The 20,105-nt window shown below is 28.6% G+C and overlaps 1 protein-coding gene and 1 long non-coding RNA gene across 2 annotated transcripts in view; one reads left to right on the top strand and one right to left on the bottom strand.

The window, feature by feature from the left end:
• Window positions 1-13,297, top strand: part of LOC135265311 (uncharacterized) — a 65,507-nt gene extending 52,210 nt beyond the window's left edge. The window contains exon 4 of the long non-coding RNA XR_010332920.1: window positions 12,622-13,297. This is a non-coding gene — a long non-coding RNA (uncharacterized LOC135265311). The remainder of the gene's footprint in view (window positions 1-12,621) is intronic.
• The window catches only part of RhoGEF64C (Rho guanine nucleotide exchange factor at 64C), a 105,727-nt gene that overhangs the window by 74,937 nt on the left and 10,685 nt on the right, over window positions 1-20,105 (bottom strand). The window lies entirely within an intron of this gene.

Genomic DNA, 20,105 nt, shown 5'->3' with positions numbered 1-20,105 from the left:
ACACTTGTTTCTCAACAATGTACCACCAGTTTTTAAGCACCTGTATAGTGTTGAAGGTTCTGGAGTCTATCAACTCACTCGACCTGTTTTTGGACAAAAACAAAATTATTCCTCCTGAGCATTGACTGTACAAAATGTAAATCAGTTGAAACTATAACTTGTTGGACAGTGTTAATACATAAGTGGAGCGAGATGTTGGATAATTCTCTAAATTATAATTTCTCTATCTTACGCAATGATTTAAATTTTATCTAATCTTAATGTTTCTAAATACGTCGTACTTCATTTTGGAAAAAAACTGTTATTTATTTAGTCACCTGGTCTAATATAATCATACTAATCATATAATAAAACAAATTAAAAAAGCTAATTCTAAATTATATCTTATTCTTCACTCATTTAATGTTGTGTAAAACTTTTATTCGACCTATAAGGACCCCCGAGAGGCTTTAGGATCTTCAGGAAGATTTACTCGATGGTGTTTCAAGAAACAAAGGCCTTCTTATCATAGATTAGATTAAATAGATTAAGTACAATGTGTGATAAAATGATTCTGATCTAGTCGTCTGTGAATTTCCCATGTAAAATCAAAAATGCCGCTTTATAGAATTAATGACAGGCATTTACCATTATCCATTTATTAAGTCTCCAAGTCGGAAATAAGCTTCGACAATAAAAGTGTTTCCCTGCACTTGTAACAATTTAGGTATATTTTTAATGAAATTTTTAAAATAATTAATTAACAATTTGTGAACTTCACAACTGACAGTTTTTGATATTTATTGACAGAAAATTTAATTGAGCAGAGCGGCACAAATTTTTTACATGTAAATCAATTTCAAAGTTAACTAGATGACAATCATTTAAAAACACATTGTACTTAATATGTATAATGTATAATCAAAAGAAGTGATTTAATTATACGTGGTCCCGACAGAAACTCTGCTCTGTTATGACGTATTGTTATGACTATGACAATATTCTCCTTGGATAAAAAAACATTCTTTTTCTTTTTTAGTGCATTTTTTTGAACAAAAGCTTCTTTTAAAGGTTTTTTCTATATTTTCGCTTTTAAGTCTTTACTTATTTTAATCGTCTTTTTCTCTGAGTTGCAGTTTCACTGAATTGTAACACCATTATTTATGCTGCTGTTAGCATATGACAGAACATCCAAATCTCTGCTCTGTGTCTGTCATGCAAGATAAATAAATTTAAAAAAATAGCAACATTTCTTTTTAATAAAACGTAATGAAAATGATTAGGTCGAAGATTAAGTATTAATATATTATATATTTCATAAATGAGCAAACAGTGAGCTGTATATACACGTACAGTCACGATCATAAAGAATGACACCCCTATAAACCCGACCGGCGGACAAGGGGTTGAACTCAAACCGCAACAATAAATATTTTGGGTCATAAACATCCACAAATATTCCTTGGAAAATGATTTCGTGCTGTTAGCCTTTGTAACATCAATGATATTTTAAAAATTTTAAAATGTAATAATATTTTAATTAATAAATGTAGGTATTTAATTCAATTTTTACCTAAAATGATTAAAACTGTATTACGTTAATTAGACGACGAGTTATTTGATGTGCCAACTTTTCAAGTAAAGTAAAATTTTAATTTTACAAAGTAATTGTTTGTGTCGCCTACTAGTAAGAGTCGATTGCCAAATTAAGATTTAATAATTTGAATTGTCAGAAATGTTGATTGCAAGTATAAATGTTGTGTAAACGATTAAAGGGTTTTAGTTGTCTAATAAAAAAATAGTAACGTCATAAAATCCAAAATACCGTGTATGTTGATTGTTGGTACAAGTGCGGTACGTACCCTTTTATGACCTAACCTAAAAGTTTAACACCTTATTAATACCTTCTTTAGATTACGTAAGTATGCAAAATTTCAATTCATTCAGACAACAGGAAAATATGAAATTTGGCTCAAAAAATGTAAAACAGACAGACAGACAACAAAGCAAGTTAAATAAAAAAATTTAATTACTATTGATGGGAGACTGGTGACTAGAAATAAAACCACTTTAGCAAAGTCACCAAAAGTTTCCTTTTTTCTTAAAAAACTGCAACAAAGTGCACAGATCAAAAAGCCAAAACCCCAAACCCGATTTCTCGGTTTCGTTCGACAGTCTTTCTAATCTATTTGTCCCGTGTCAAATTCATTAAACCACAAACTAATGAACCGTGTATGTAAAGCATGTCTGCTTGTTGTTGCATAAATGATTTATTCTTATGCAGTTCATTTACTCAGCACATGCTCAAAAATTCGTTGCGAATAAATCAGCGATCGACTAACCCACTTATCGTTCCTTTAAACCTCTTCAAAGTGTGATTTTTGCAAAACTTTCCATTATTGCAAGAAATAAATGCCTAATAATGCAATTTTGTAATCGGCATATGAGGCATAAATCTGCAATAACGGTTTCTACTTACAGAGCATGACGGCTATAATTTAATATTCCGCCAAAGTGTTTGAAGTGGAACAATGGGAAACAATACGATTTAAAAGTTTATTACAGGAAATAAAACTTTTAACAAAGTTATTTTCAATATTTCACACACTTCCACCTCAAGTTTATTCACGAAGCCAAACTTGTACTTTTACAATGTTATCTAAAAGATCTTTGATGAGCAGTGGCACAGAAAGAAACTTTCCCTTTTGTAGTTTGTTCTCATCATCACCATCAGTATCGAACCAACATCCCTGCACACGCAAACAGCATCTCAGTGAAAATAAAATCGGCAATTAATATCGTGGAGAATTACAGCCATTATGAGGCGACCTAGACCCAAATTTCGTTCCCATGTCATTATCCTCACATATCTCAAAAAGGAGCTGCCGTGATTTCAGACAATTAATTCGGCGGAAAGTAAAACACTTTCTTTGTATAGGAACTCATGAAAGTTACCATGTTTGGCTATAAATCAACACACATTTTTGGCGGAAAACCTGTAATTATAAAATTTGTGCCCGATTAACCACACATTCATCATTCGAAAGCGTTTTTTATTTATAAATGATGCGTCACATAATTAAGGACAGCGATGCTATATTTATTCGCAGCACCTTAAACTTTACGAAATGACTAAAAGTTCAAGTCAAGGCTTGCAACCGTTATCTTCATAACAAATGAAGAAATTATAAACAGATAAATATCGCTGCAGTATTATGTTCCTGCCAACCTAAGTGTAACTCCTACTTTCTTAAACAACGTATGTTGTAACACAGTTTGTTAATTATTCTCACTTTAGTCCGTGGTTAAGAACCATGAAGAAACTTCCTTGACTGTTTGTTCTTTGCTGCCCCTTGGAGAACTTGGCCAAATAATTATTTAAAGCAACGGAAATTTTAAAGAAAAAATATACAAAAATTAAAGCATAAATAACCGCACTATACAGAAAATTTTATTGTAGCAATTACCTACGTATAGCTTTTAGCATCAATATTTAAACATTACATTTGCATTTTTTTATTTTTGAAAGATCAAACTCAGCCTCCTATTATTATTGTTTATAATATTATTATTATTTATACATTGTAAAAATTAACAAAATTAAAATTACTTTTTTCAGTAACAAATTTTATAGATGGTTATTTTAAATCGTTAAAAAATACAACCTCTTAAAAAATTTGCAAAATAAAAAGTTTTTTAACTCAAACCTAAAACTATACTTGATATATTTGTGAAAAAAAACGTGTTAGTTATACAGGGTGGGTCTACTCAAAGTATTTTTCACTAGATCTCAGGAACTAATAATCGCTCAGAATTCTGCTTGTGCTATTAAATATTTTGTATTTTTCTCTATGCGTGTAACTTGTTTCAGATTTTTTCTACGATTTTTACAATTAAAATTAACTGGTTAATTAATTAATTACTATTAAGCAGCAAGAAATTGTTATTTCTTGTTTCATCTGAGAACAAACATTGATTTGTGACACAAATCCTTAAAAAATATCGCTAAACCCAAAAAAATTATTTATGTAATTAGTAAAAATTAAAAACTCACATACACGTAATTTTGATACTGACAAAAATCTTTATTAGAATTTTTAGCTAGAAAACATCATTTAAGCATCGTTTTAGAATTTTAGTATGGAAATCGTAAAATTTCAATTAAATAATTATTTTTATATTTTTCATTTTATTGATAATAATATTCTCATTTAATTAATTTTAATTATGAAAAAGGGTAGAAAAATTACAAAAAAATTACATAAATACATAGTACAATTATAAGTATTTAATAGCAAACACTGCGAATTCGGTGCGAAATTAATTTCTCACATATAGTGGAAGATACTTTTAGCATACTCACCCTGTATGTAGGTAATTATTTCGTCTAAAAAAAAAAACGATGTAAGCATCGTTTTAGAATAACATTATGTAAATCAGAAATTTTCTATAAATTAATATTTTTATATTTTTCATTTTATTGATAATAATATTCTCAATTAATTATATTTTAATATTAAGAAGGGTAAAAAAATTGAAAAAAAATCACGTAAGTACATAGTACAATTATAAGTATTTAATAGCAAACACTGCGAATTCGGTGCGAAATTAGTTTCTGACATATAATAAAAGATACTTTTATCATACTCACCCTGTATGTTGGTAATTAATTCATCTAAAAAAGAATGACTTAAGCATCGTTTTAGAATAACATTATGTAAATCAGAAAATTTCTATAAACTAATATTTCTATTTTTAATTTTATTGATACTAATATTCTCAATTAATTAATTTCAATATTAAGAGTGTAAAGAAAATTTCAAAAAATTCACATAAGTACATAGTACAATTACAAGTATTTAACAGCAAACTCTGCGAATTCGATGCGAAATTAGTTTCTGGCATATAGTGAAAGATACTTTTAGCATAATCACCCTGTATGTAGGTAATTAATTCGTCTAAAAAAAATTAGGCCTATTTGTCTGAGCGCCAAACTTAAGCTCCTTTACAAAAAACAACACTAAGTGGTTATTAAAAAAATCATTAGCACTTTAAACTTAGTAAACCACGTTATTTTGGACTATGGTAACAAAAATTATAATACAACAGAATTTAAAATAAAACCCAAAAATGTAGTTCTATATTATTTATTGTTTAATTTTCCATTCACTACTTTTCAACTTTAAAAATAACATCATTGCCTACAATGTACTACTCAACAGTCAAACAAAAGTGAAATTATTTAGTTTTCTTTATTTCCAAAAAAACCGATTTAAATGCGGTAGCAGTTGCTGTAAACTGATATGATTTCGTATGTGATATGTGTACAAAACCAGGAATTTGATGTAAACACATTTTTTACCATTCACGGGCTTAACGGTATAGCATTTAAAAAAATAAAATACAACACGCGCTGTGAGAATGTTTTATTCGAGATTGACGTGAGATGTTTAATATCAAATTTTTATTGTCTAAAATAATGCAACATCAGAATGATAGAGAGACCGTAATATAATGCGTACTTAAGTAAGAATAATAGTTTTTTCTGCAAGATTAAATCTGCATTACTCTTTAATTCGAGGTCTTTAAACTATTCTTACGAAATCCTGGCCTAGGATAACAATCTTTAGAGAAAACTTCATCCTTTAATCGTAATTTATACATCCAGTCGGAAGTAAAATTTATAATTAAAATAATAATTGTGTTGTACGTTTTGAAATAACGTACACAATGGTTTGTTGCGCACGCTTTTCCTATTGCTGAACTTGAAAGTAAAACTTTTAATTAGCCTCAGCCAAATTAGCGAATTTATTAGCAGCAGATAAATCTTTGTTGATTCCGAGATAATAGCGAAAGCTTTTCGATAAAAATGCTTGTGTCACCCGGGTCATTGGGGTTTTTCGCACAAACATCGATTTTGTGTTGAAAAAATTATATAATAATTGCATAACAAACCACACGTGTTATTCGGAAAACCAGATAATTTGCATGAAGTAGCGAGAAATGAACAGACATAAAAACGGTATAGAACCTTCTTCTGAAAGTACTAAATTATAAAACAACTAACACAGGACAGTCAAACTAACCCAAATTAGTTTTGTGTTTATCAAGCGATTAACCTTATTTTAACCGTGATGTTTGTCTACCAAAAGTTAAAGACTACAATGCGTGTTTGAGTCGTAGTACCTAACGGTTTCTACTTTTGTTCACCAAAATGCTTTGACATTTAAAACGTGACAACAATTCTTAAATGCATAATATGCCTGCAACGAACAATGGGCATTATGTAATTGCCAAGCATGCACTGATAAACAAACAAAAATTAATTTAAAAAATATTATCAAGTAGCTTGACGTTAGCAATTATTATACCGGGTGTTTCAGTATAACAAACCAGATACTTTCTTAAATGAATTGACGAAAACTAATGGATAAAATTATCAGTTTGCTTTTACGATGACATGTCATAATTGTGACTGTCAACTTTTTTTTCAATCGGCACTATGATTAAAATATTTCAGAAACTAAACAAAATCAACCAATAAACGTTTAAGTCAAAATCATTCGTTTTAAAAGCTACATCTAGAAATGCAAAAAAATGTACGGTGTTCCAATTAAAAAAACGTAAGTTTGTATTGTATTGTAGCTCATTACCGAAACAACCTGTATATTTGAAAATAATTTTAGGTCAAGTAGGGAATTAGTATCAATGGCTTAGGAAGAAAAAGTTATTACTTTTCTAAAATTTTGAGGTGACTAATGGACTTTACCAACTCGCTGGACACCCTGTATTACTTTTCTACAAAAATAAAAAAATTACAAGGGTGCGAGTACCAAACTGAACCACCCGGTATACAGGGTAAATAAGCTAAAAGTATTTTTCACTTAATTAGAAAAACTAATTCTAAAAACAAATGTTTCTGCCCTTTCTTATGATTAAAATTAATTAATTAAGAATATTAATAGCAATAAAAATATGGAAATAATATAATTAGTCAAAGTTTTATAATTTCTAGTGTTATTCTAAAACGATGCTCTAATGATGTTTTCGAGCAAAAAATCTTAAAAATTTTTGCTAGCACCCAAATTACGTTGCTTTATAGTTTTTATTTTTATAGTAAATTATTTTTTGGACTGGCGACACTTTTTTTACGGACTTTTATCGTAAAACAAGATATAAGCATAGCTTGTTCTCAGATGACACAAGAAATAACAATTTTTACAGATACTTAATAACAATTAATAATTAATTACTTTTAATTAGAAAAAAACTGAAAAAAAATCACAAACATGGAAATAAATTACAATAGAGGCTGATTTTAATGCAAATTGCAAGACTACTACAATTTTTTGAAAGTGATGATTAAAAATTGATTATAAAACAGTTTTTTTTGAGATCGGATGACCTTTTTTTTTTAATGGCAATCAAAAGAACATCAATTTTTATGCAGACTTTTATTAACATCTTCTATAACCAACTCTTACAGTTTTTGAAATAATCGCAAAAAACAGAATTTTAGCTCATTATTTTAGTTTTTAATTAAATAAATTTTCGAAAAATACGATAAAATTGTGCTATTAATTAAAAGAAATGTTCGATTTGTTCAACATTTTCATTTAAGAAGTTCAAAATTCGATGGCAGACTGACTGAGTTACTTTACATAATTCACTAAGTTATAATAAACTATAATTAAATATTATTATTTTACTGCTTATTCGATAATAAACCAGCTAAAAACTAAATAAAATACTGAAGTTTGATAATTGTTGACCATTTTGCAAGGTCTACTTGAATAAATATGAAAATTGCCAAGTAAAATCCGTTTTTTGTGATTTTTTTCAAAAACTGCAAGAGATAGGTGGGGGACGCATTGATAAAAGTCACCATAAATATCGATGTTCTTTCGATTACCGTTAAGAAAATAGGGTCGTTCTATTTGAAAAAACTGAGTTATAGCCGTTTTTTGATAACCATTAAAAAAAATTATACTAGCCTTGAATTTTGACAGTTGACAATTTCGAAAATTCTGGAAGACTCTTCAAACTTTCGGCTGTGGAATGCAAAATAAATATTCATTTATTGCAAAGGGTTCAAGGGCTGTGATATTTTAAATAAACCCTTTAGATGAAAATTTTAACAAAAAAATTGGCATATCTCAAAAACCATACCACTGATAAAAGTCACCATAAATATGAATGTTCTTTCGATTACCGTTAAGAAAATAGGGTCATTCTAGTTTAAAAAACTGAATTAAGGCCGTTTTTTAATAACCATTAAAAAAAATCGTACTAGCCTTGAATTTTGACAGTCGACAATTTTGAAAATTCTGGAAGACTCTTCTAACTTTCGGCTATAAAATGCAAATTTTAGCACATTATTTAAATTTTTATTCAAGTAAATGTTATAAAAATACGATAAAATTGTGCTATTAATTAAAAAAATGTTCGATTGTTCACCATTTTCATTCAAGAACTTCAAAATTGGAGGCAAACTAACTGAGTTACTTTACATAATTCACTATTAGTTATAATATAATTAAACATTATTGTTTTGCTGCTTCTTCGATAATGAACCAGCTTTTAAAAACTAAATAAAAAATTGAAGTTTGACAATTCTTGACCATTTTGCAAGGTTTACTTGATTACCTATGAAAATTAGGAAGTAAAAATCATTTTTTGTGATTTTTTTCAAAAACTGTATACAAATAGGTATAGGACGTATCGATAAAAGTTACCATAAATATCAATGTCCTTTCGATTGCCGTTTTGAAAAAACTGAGTTATGGCAGTTTTTTGATAACCATTTTGAAAAATATCATACTAGCGATGAATTTTGACAGTTGATAATTTTGAAAATTCTAGAAGACTTTTCAAACCATCGATTATCAAACGCAAAAAAATTAGTCATTTATCGCAAAGAGTTCAGGGGCTGTGATAACTTAGATAAACCCGTGCAAAGAAAATTTTTAACAAAAAAATTTACTTATGTCAATGACTATGACAGATAAGTACCAACACCTTGGGTAAATTTTACTAAACTTGAAAAGGTGAATTCAAATATGCAATATAAATCTGTGGTTACTATTTAAAATTTCAAACTTGGCGCCAATTCTTTGTAGTTTCAAAAGCTCAGCCTTTTGAAAATAATTTAGTTGAACTCAGAGTGAACGATTTGGATCATATACAAATTTTTAAAGCTCTAGCTATATTAAAAGTCGATTATATTAATGTAGGCCCTAAAAGAATCACCTTGTATACTTGATAATAAACGCTGAATTCTGTGCTATTATTAGTTTTTGAGATATAGTAATAATAAGCTTTTAGTAGACTCACCCTGTATTTCGTAACAGTAAAAACGAAAAAAATGTGTGTAGGTTTGTCAATTATTCGAAACCGAAAGTGGATTCTATGATGTATTTTTAACACGACCCACTATCCGATATGTAAAACACCGCAGAGTGACTTTTCAAACCGAGATATGTTAACAAACCAATTATAATTAATTTTGCCATTAGAAAAGAGAAATCTTGTACCAGATTTATCTCATTATTTGAAGAATAACAGAATCAAATTAATTAAATTGTGGAAGAAACACATGCTTCATTTTTCCGAAATCTTGCAATTTAGCTTTGGAAAAATATATGGGACGCTTAAAAACAATTAACAAATATATGTGTGCCAAGGAAAGTTGGAAGTCGTAAATTAGAAAAAGTTGCATGTCTGCAGCATCATTGAAGTCTCTTTTTCTCCACTAATTATTGTGGTTTTCCACAACCGGATAAAAAATTTCGAGCCTTTCGTTCCTCGATCAAGTGACTGTGCGTACCAATTTAGTCAAACATTAATAGTTTTACATAAATTATGCAAACGAGTGAAAGATGAAAAATAAATAAGCCGGCACAATAGTTACATGATAATATTTATCGCAATGATATATGATGTAATTGTTCCTTCAAGAAACTTAATGTCTCCGATAGGAAACGCATAAACTATGGCTAGTCTAACGTCACATGTCGCCAGATCGAAGACGGATTAAATTTATTCATCCGGTGATAATGTCAGGTGATAAATTGCTAAGTGATGCAAAAAACTAAATTGTTGCGCAAAATATAAAGACAAAGGGTTCTAATAACACTAGTCTGCAACAAACTGCTGAGTAGTGAAAATGGAGGGTTTCTAGAACCTCCCTCTACCACTAAATATGAAAATGACGTCACGTGACGTCACACCAATCACAGTTATGGTGAGGAATTCAAATTTTCAAAATGGCGGAGATTTCAAATATTGGCGGCAAATTCAAAAATCCTAAATAGCGTCAAATTACAAAATCTAAAATGGCGGCATATAAAAAATACAAAATGACGGCAAATTCAAATAGCGGAAAAATTTTAAAATTCAAAATGGTGAAATTTTTATTTCAAAAATTCAAAATGGTGAAAATTTTATTTCAAATAATTCAAAATAGCAGAAATTTATTTTTTAAAATGCAAAACAGTTTTGTTAACAGTTTCAACATTATGGTAACTTTCAAAGTAAAACACAATTTTACAAACATGTTTTTTTTAAATTAACAACTAACAGTTTTAATATTATGGTAACATTTAAAGTAAAACACAATTTAAAAAACATTTATTTATTTAATAACAAATAATAAACTAAAACTAAGATTTGTGTAAATCTCTATAACCCCTTTAAATAAGTTTAGTTTAAACTTTAAATAAGTAAAGTTAGTATGAATATGAAAATTTAAACGTGTTGAATTTATTTTTTATGAATTTTCTAATTCCTCACAATTAAATAATTCTCGTGTTTCTACTTTCGTATCTGAACGTACATAGTTTAATTAATCTATTACAAAAAAAATTGTTCTTAGAAATATGATACATTAGATTACCTTAATAATCTAATTATTACTTCTTACTTGATACATAAATAAATTTTACTCATCAAAATTTAGTAATGAAATAAATTAAAAGAAAAATTTAAGAAGTATTTTAATAAAGAAATATTTCGAATTTGTTATAGAGCCCATATATCATTAGAAAGCTTATGAAAAATGCTATCGATACTTAAATAAATAATTAATGTAAATGTATGGTGTTCCATTTGAAAAAAATGAGTTATTCAACTTTTACGTTTTTGCACACCCTTTACATTATCTCCGTGTTTCATGTAAAAGTCAAATATTGCTAAAACTACAGGGTATTCTGAGTTTTTCTGCAACAAATTGTCATAGGCGACTTCGCAGTGATTTTTCAAAATTGGTCTCTTTTATAACGTAAATTTGAATAATTCTGAAAAAAAAGAGATAGACTCATGATAGTTAATACAGGGTCGCTAAAAAGTATGGATACAGTTAAATATTTTCAGAACGGTTTAACAGAGAACCTTAAAATTTGGAAAACAGGTAAAAGTGTTTAAATTCCATCATCTGAAAGCTTTTTACCGTCATTTATTTTGAAAATACAAGGCTAACTTGATATTTTCTAAATGGCACGAAGGGTCAAATTTATTCATTTAAAAAAAATTTTTTTCTGAATTCAGTAATATAACATCATACCCACTTTTACTTTTACTAAAAGGTAAAAAACTAAAAATTCAAAAATTTTCTGGAATAGCAAAACCAAGTTAGTTTCGAAATTAATGATATTAGCGATATCTTTCACTTGTATATTAGCCTAAAATTAAACTTGGGTGCAATAATTATAACATCATATAACATCATACCCACTTTTACTTTTACTAAAAGGTAAAAACCTAAAAATTCAAAAATTTTCTGGAATAGCAAAACCAAGTTAGTTTCGAAAATAATGATATTAGCGATATCTTTCACTTGTATATTAGCCTAAAATTAAACTTGGGTGCAATAATTAGTTTAGTAATAGTACATTTTAGTAAAACTGAGCGAAAAAAATTTCATGTTGGTTTATCAAGGGGACAAAAAGCCAAGAATTTTGTGGGAATCATTTTGAACATCTTTTGTAGCATAAAAATCAAGTATTAATTATCAAGTATTAAAACGTGTTCTTTTTCAGTTAAATTATTTTTAAATTTTGCTTATTTTTGGTCAATGTTTAAACAGCAAAGAGCTAACGATAGATAAAGGCAACATTTCCAAGCCTAACAAAATTAAACATTTTTCAAAATTTTAGATTTTTTTTAAGTTTTGATCAAATTAAGGAATGCATGTGTCATACCATAGAACATAGAAAAAATTACTCTTCTCAAAAATATTAAACTTGATCCTTGTTGCTATTTAAAAAAAAATCAAGTTAGCCTTGTATCCGAAGAACAAATGGAGATAGAAATTTAATAAACATTTGAAACGATAGAATTTATATACTCTTAAGCATACACACAAGTTTTGATGAATAGTTTTTATAATATTTAACTGTATCCAAACTTTTTAGCAACCCTGTATAAAGTTACATTACTTTGTAATTATGTAAAAATATGAGTTCCATTTGAAAAAATAACGAAAAAAAAATTTTTTTACCCCTGGGTCACCCTGTATTTTTTGTATATTTTTGTATATTTCGATTCAGAAGCATTATATTCAAAATAATCACGCATAATAAAAAAGTAATAATAAAAGTAATAAAGTAAAATAAGTAATAAAGTAATAATAAACAATTTTTGCAGACTAGTGCAATGAGTGGGATGTCATTCCCGATATGAAGGAGGAACTGAAGAAGCCGTATACTAGAACGTGACCGGTTTAAAGCAAGAAAAGCACCTAAACGAAGACCTTTACGAGCTATATTACATCACGTCGACGCGCCAAGCGACCTGGACGACCATCATAGGTCAAGCTGCAAAGCTACGGTTCTTTTGTAATTGTTGTAACTCAGCAGACAAAGAGATGTGCCTGACAAAGCTTCCAGGAAGTCGATTACAAGACGTGGAAAAGACGGAAAACAGCACACGAAGTAAATCAACGATATTTGGAATCGAGAATTCATGTAACTGTAGTTTTCATTGTAATACTGAAACTTAATACTTTCGGAAAGATTTACGCCAAGTGTGGGTGGGCGAGTTGGAAGGTTTTGTAAGCCAACTGAGATGATGTAATTTTGCTCATGATACAGTTGATAAGTACGCGAGCGAGATAAAGGTATGTGTATCCGATAAATAAATAACTTTAAATGAGAAAGGCAATTTATTGCAGCAGTTGAGAGGATACCTCATAAAGCACGTTCATGAGAATTCCTTGTGCAGTCTATCGACGTAAAAGAAAGCTTATTTTATTACGCTATTTTAAAAGCACTTAGACAAAATCAAAATGTTTTAGCTGATGGACGTTATTTAAAATCGATACTTTTCCAAGAAATAAAGATAAATATTCAAATTGATTGAATTTTTCTTCCAAGATCGGAATTTCCGTATGCAATGCACTTCAAAGTGCACCATTATTTCACCATTTACAATATACAACACCCATTTGAAATAATTATTATTATCACGACCAGAACGCATTTTATAAACTTCTTATTACGACCATTACGCCATGGGAATATCTACCAGGAATGGTAGCGTGGCTTCAAGTTATTATGATTATCATCGCCCATTCGTTTTTTACAAGTAGTGAGATCAGGGAGTTTTTGTTCTGCATTTCTTTCATTTCAGATTCAGGCAAAATGTAAAAAAATATTTCAAATTAATGTTTTAAGAATTCTTGATTTATTAACGCCATTGAAGGTTTCGAACAGATTGTTCCAATAATTTTATTTAACTGTTGTCTATTTATTACAAGTTGGGGGTCAGTTTTAAAGACATAAAATGATCAGTAGGAAGAAAGGCATCAAAGTCATGAAGAATAATAATTAATAAAAAGAATGAAATTTAATGCAATTAATCTTGAAAGTAATTACTTACTTTACTTGCTAATTTTTTAACACAATTTTTATTTTTTATTATCAACAGTCTTTTATTTGTTTTTTTTTTTCTAAAAATTTTGTAAAATAATAATCAATTGTCTTATCCTGACCGAAAAATGTGTGTGATCGCTCGTAAAAAAAACAGAAATAAGAATATTTTCGACCCAGTTAGTCGATTTTTCAAAAATTTTAATCGAAATTGTGCATTTCTGGTCAAAACACTTTTAAAATATAATTAGGTCAAAAAAGTATTTAAGCGCAAAAAAATGAATATATTATTACTATTTTCGATCCAATTCCAATTTCAATTCAATCAACTTAACTTTTGACAAAATATTGCGGCATAATTAAGTTTTTGGATGAAAAACAGTATAAAGCGCAAACATGGCACTAATTACAGTCGAATTTATTTATCTTTAAATTTTGCACAATAATAATGTGCTTCAACGCTCGGAAAATACAAAATTTTTTACACTGATTTTTGGACTGAATTTCGGTTACATTTTGTACAAAATTTCACTAAATAACTACGTTTCTGATTGATAAACCACCAGAAAAGGCAAAATAATTTATTTTCGGTCCAATTTATAGTAATTTTTGGCTCATTTTTAAAAAAAATTGAAAAATAATTGTGTTTCTGAAAAATAAGGTAAAACGCCTGAAAAAGCCAAATAAATGTCATTTTAAATTTCCGCTTATTTTCACAAAATTTATCAAAATAGTCGTGTTTCTGGTTAAACAATACGTCTTGAAGTAAAAAACGAAAGACACAAATAATAATTATTTTTCACTTAGTTTAGTAACTTTTGCTTCCATTTAATACAATCTCCCTTAAATTCCTAAAAAATCAAATTAAGACTATTTTTGACACAATTTCGGAATTTTTTGGCTATTTTTGATTAGTTTCCGCAAATTAATTGGCGTTTCTGATTTCTGTCAAATCAAGGTGCGTGCTAAAATATTTGAAAAAAAAACAAACTATTATAATTTTTAACTCTTTTCTCAGTACGTTGTAATTAAGCGCTCGAAAAAGACAAATATACGACGATTTTTAATCCAATTCAACGGTTTTTTATTTGGTATTTTATCTAAAAATTTCCTAAAATAATAATCAATTGTCTGATCCTCAAAAGGCAAAAGTAACGATATTTTGGAACCTTTTAGTTAGTTACTTAGTTTTTCGAAAATTTTAATTGAAGTTTCTGGACAAAACACTTTTAAAATATAATGCCGAAATTCTGAATTTTTAGATCAAAAAATTGTTTAAGCGCCAAAAAATGTTGAAAATATTAGTATTTTCGAGCCAATTTAAATTTCATTTCAATCAATTTTTGGGTAACTTTTGACTAAATTTTGCGGCATAATTAAGTTTTTGGATGAAAAACGTGTAAATAGTATAAAACGCAAACATGGTATTAGTTACGGGTCGAATTTAATTATTTTTAAATTTTGCACAATAATGTGCTTCAATGTTCAAAAAATAACAAAGTTGACCCATTTTTAAACTAATTTTGAGATTAATTTTTCTGTTAATTCTGAGCGAAATTTCACTAAACAACTATGTTTCTGAATAATAAAACACCCGAAAAGGCGAAATAATTTACTCTTCAATCCAATTACGTAATTTTTGGCTTATTTTTAAGAAATTTTGAAAAAAAAGCGTTTCTGAAAACAAGGTGAAACGCAATAATAATAATAAATAAATGTGGTTTAGACTATTCCGCTTATTTTTGACGAAATTCCTCAAAATTTCGCGCTTCTGCTTACACAAGAAGTAATGAAACAAAAATAGAAAAAAAACATTATTTTTTTAGTTTGTCTACTATCTTTTCGTTCCATTAAAAAAAATCTCGCTTAAGTCCCTAAAAAATCAAATTAAGATCATCTTTGACACAATTCCGTAATTTTTGGCAAATTTTTGACTAATTTCCGCAAATTATGTAATTTGCGTTTTTGATTACAGGCAAATCAAGGTAAATGCTAAAATGCCTAAAAAAATATCTGTAAAAATATTTTAATTTTTAGCTATTTTCTTATACATTCTGATTAAGCGCTCGAAAAAACCAAATAGAACACCAGAATGGTGACGGTTTTTTAGTTTTAAAAGTAGACTTAAAAATGCTGTAAAATTTAAATTGCACTTAAAAATAATCCTAAGAATTTAATTCCCTGTAAAGATCAAAAGTCATATTTTAATATCATTGAAAATGTTCAATAAAATCAATCATATTAATCAAAGACGTGTTCTTAGTTTATGATTTAGTCTTTATCATTTTTTGAAAAGAAAAAAAAATGATTCAAAAGATATAATCTAGAAGCAAAAGTCCTTAAAAATAAAGCGCTTCATACTTTTTGTTTTGTTTATCTTCTATTCTGTGGTAGAATTGAACCTAAGGAAAAGCAATTTTCCAAACTGAACCTTAAAAAAGTATGTTTTTGCATATACAGGGTGTCTCAGCTAAGACTTTCGAGCCTGATATCTGAGATATTTGTCAACGAATTTTTATGAAATTTAAAATGCAGATATTTTAGAAGATAAAGATTAAAATCCAATTAATGCAACAATTCAAGTCTTGAAAACGTATTTTTACATGTCTTTTTAAAATGTTAAGCCTTTTAAGACATATTAAAAAATTGATCGTGAGTGAAAAATGCTGTCAAAAAAAAACTCGTTCGTAGAAGAGCCACTATTGTTGATTTTTATAATAATTTCACCAGATTAAAACAATTTTACTTTTTTGACAGCGCGCACACTTTGGACAGTTTTTTTCAGTGGTACACAAAATGCCGCATAGAAATGCTTCATCAATTGTTTCAAAAATTATTATCAAAATTTGAATTAAGTTTTTAACAACAAAATTTAATTTTTTTCTTAGATCAGCCGAGCGATTTTGTGTGGCCATTTATTTTTCGGGGTTTAATGATCCAACGGTGCTTTGGCTTAATTTTAAATAAAAGAAATGTGTTTTAAAATTTCCATTTTTAACTTGAGGTCATTTTTTTGACCCTAAATGAAAGACCACCTCCTAAAATTAATTTCTAAATTTCATAACAATCCGGTGACAAATAACTGAGATATTAAGCTCGAAAGTCTTAGCTGAGACACCCTGTACTTAAGCATACACTAATTTCAGGACGTGATTTGTTCCACCGTATCTCGATCTTGCAAATAGCCATTTTTCTGATAGTTCTATATTACCTACAAAAAATACCTGCCTTCATCAGACATAATTATTAATTACTAGTGAAACTGCGATTTAGAGAAATAATGCGATTTTATAAATGATCGAATAAACTTTATGAATTTTGGCAAAAAAATTAATTTCTCCGGTGCATTTACAGACTTCCTGACGGAGCTACTAGACTTATTAGAGCATTACTTACTTTAAATAATTGTTTACTTTCATTGTTGGATTGGCAAATGAAACAAAAAATGCAAAAAACAAACACTTTCAAAAAGATTGAGACTTTAGTGTAGTAAGTGTGGGTAAGGACAAAGCTTGTGTTGAAACCTCCAACCTTCCATTATTTTAATTTTAATACCAAATTTCGAGTTAATTAGCTGCTAGTTTCAGGATTGAACTAAGTGATATAACTGTAAACCGCTGCTTAAAAAATTCAATAACCACCAAAAATTATATAGGTACGTTACCAGACGGTATTATTTGTTCGAGTACAGACATAGTTAACGACCAATTACCTGATAACTGTTCCATGTTTCTAAAAAATTCTTATTAACTTCACTTAAGTAACCATAATATCGTGAGTAAAACTTTTCATTCTTAAGGTACATTGGATACTTTCCCTTCCATTTGCTATCTTTTGCCCGAGCAAACGTAATCAGCAGAGCAGTTATTTGCATACCTCGCTTTCATCAGTTTCCCTAAAAACACAAAATAAGTGTCATTTGATATTCGCTTCCTGCATTAACCAGAGTTCGACCGCTCTGAAAAATTTCATTAGCCAACCGAAGCATAAAGATACACACGTCATCTGGAATATTAAATTGCTCACTAACATAGATGATGACTTAAAGCTCTGCATCAGTAGAGCGAACACTAAAATAACGAAGGCTCAATATTGGCCAGTTAGTACAGTTGAGGAGGCAGCAGTTGTGGATGAGGTTAATAAACTCCTTAGACCTGATTCGCTCACTATAGCTCTTTGTCTTCACTTCTCATTTGTTTACCTATGCGTTACTTTACCACATTCGAGAAAATTTACCCAAACAGCAACTCCGTTAGATTTCGGCCATTACGACGGGCCACTCACGAAATTTTTACATTTTTCTGAAAGGTGCTCATTATTTTCTAATTATTCAGAGAAAAATTGAAAAATAACTGATTTTAAACACCTGGTGCCGGTACGGTTTATCAGAAGGAAACGGTATAAATGCAGCTTTTTATGAAATGTCGTGAGGTCTCATATGCCCAACAGTTAACTCTAATTTATATCATTCCAGCTGCAGAATTTAAAGGAACTTCATTCTTTGACCCTGCATCTATTACCAAACAAAATTTATTTAGTAAAATAACACAAAACTGTTAAGGTAGATTTACGGGGTGAAGTTAAAAAAAAACGACACGCAAAAAATTCACAAACTAGAAAATCACAAAATTTAGATATGTTTATGTCATTATGAGTAAAAGTGATCTTTTATGTGGAGAAGCTGAAAATAACTCAGGTGAGCTACATAAACTTATTTTTGTTCTGAGTAACCTAAAGTATTTTATCCACAAATGTAATTATTTAGATAAATTGGTATAGAATAAGAGAATTTTTTTGTTGGTAATGTTTTAAACCTTCTTTTTATTATCTGAATCCTAGATTTTAACGCTATTTTAAAACACGTTTATTATACTGACGTGTTCTCACTATCTTAAAACACGCTTCCCATAGCAACGTGTTTTACATTAAAATGTTTCAACAAAAATAAAGTTGAATAACACTCGTATACGCTCGTTGCATAACGACAGCCCTCGAACTTTAACATTGCTTACTGTTTGTTACATTCCCAAGATATACAGGGTGTCCCAGTGAGTTAAAAAAGTTAGAAATCTTTTTTTACAAAAGCCGCAGACACTAACTCCCAAACTCTCCTAAAATTATTTTCAAATACACAAGATGTTCTCGAAATTAGCTACAATACAAACTTTTGTTTTTTTTTAGATAGAACACCCTATATTATATTGAAGTTTTTGGATCTAGCTTTTAATACCGATGTTTTTATGTTTTATCCGTCAATTTTGCTTAGTTTTTAAAATATTTTTTTATGAAAACACGCTTTTTTAAAAAATACTTCATAAAAACTAGGAATTCTAGAAAGGTAGGACTTTCACCACTTTAAAGAAGAAAATTCGAACTTTAAGGATATATTTTTTTAACTCACAGCAATTAAGAAGATAGAAATGAAAAAAATTGTTGCAAGTTGAATAACTTAAGGGCCGGCTTATAGAAAGCTTTGTTCAAAATTTAATTCGTTGTTATAAGTTAACAACGCGAATGGACCAATAAAAATGTGTTCAATTTGATCACGTGATCAGTTAATCACGCATTTAATTGCACATTAACTTAATGACGCTTCTATAAATCGACTAAAAGTATTAAATGGAACATCTTATATTTTATTTTCGCATCTAAAGAACTTATAAAGTATTTCTCCAGAAACATTAACAGCAAAGTGTCTCATCTGATTACTCAAAAGATTTTAAACTTTAAACCTTAAAAAAATAACTTTTTTTTTGATTAGTCGACAAGTGAAGTTTTTAGCTAACAATAACTTTAACAACTTTAATATTACCCTTAGGCCAGTATTCTACATTTTTCATTTACTTATTACATTTATCTTTAATATTTATGGCGAAACTTCAAATTCCCAAACTGTATCTTTTTAGTTAATAACTTTAGACGTTTAAAACTTTGTTTCTAGATAAACAATTTAATAATCTTTGAGAAACAAAAATAGAAAAAAAAGTGTTCCATTTAACTTTTTTTACGTTCCTAATTACAATACGCTAAACTATTATTATAGATTTAACTTTACATAAAGTGGTAAAAGATCTACTTTTTAGGACTCTTAGTATTTTTCTTAAAAGTGTGTTTTCGTTCAAAAAATTAAAATATTTCAAGAATAAAAAAAATTGACCAATACAAGTTACATCAAAATCATCACTGTTAAAAGCTACGCCCAAAAACTCATGAAAATTGAGAGCGCTCCATTAAAAAAAACATAAGGTTGAAATGCAGCCC

This window comes from Tribolium castaneum, chromosome 1 (assembly GCF_031307605.1).
Source record: "Tribolium castaneum strain GA2 chromosome 1, icTriCast1.1, whole genome shotgun sequence".
Classification (NCBI taxonomy): domain Eukaryota; kingdom Metazoa; phylum Arthropoda; class Insecta; order Coleoptera; family Tenebrionidae; genus Tribolium; species Tribolium castaneum.
The sequence above is the reverse complement of the archived record's forward strand: the minus strand, read 5'-3'. Positions and strand labels throughout refer to the sequence as shown.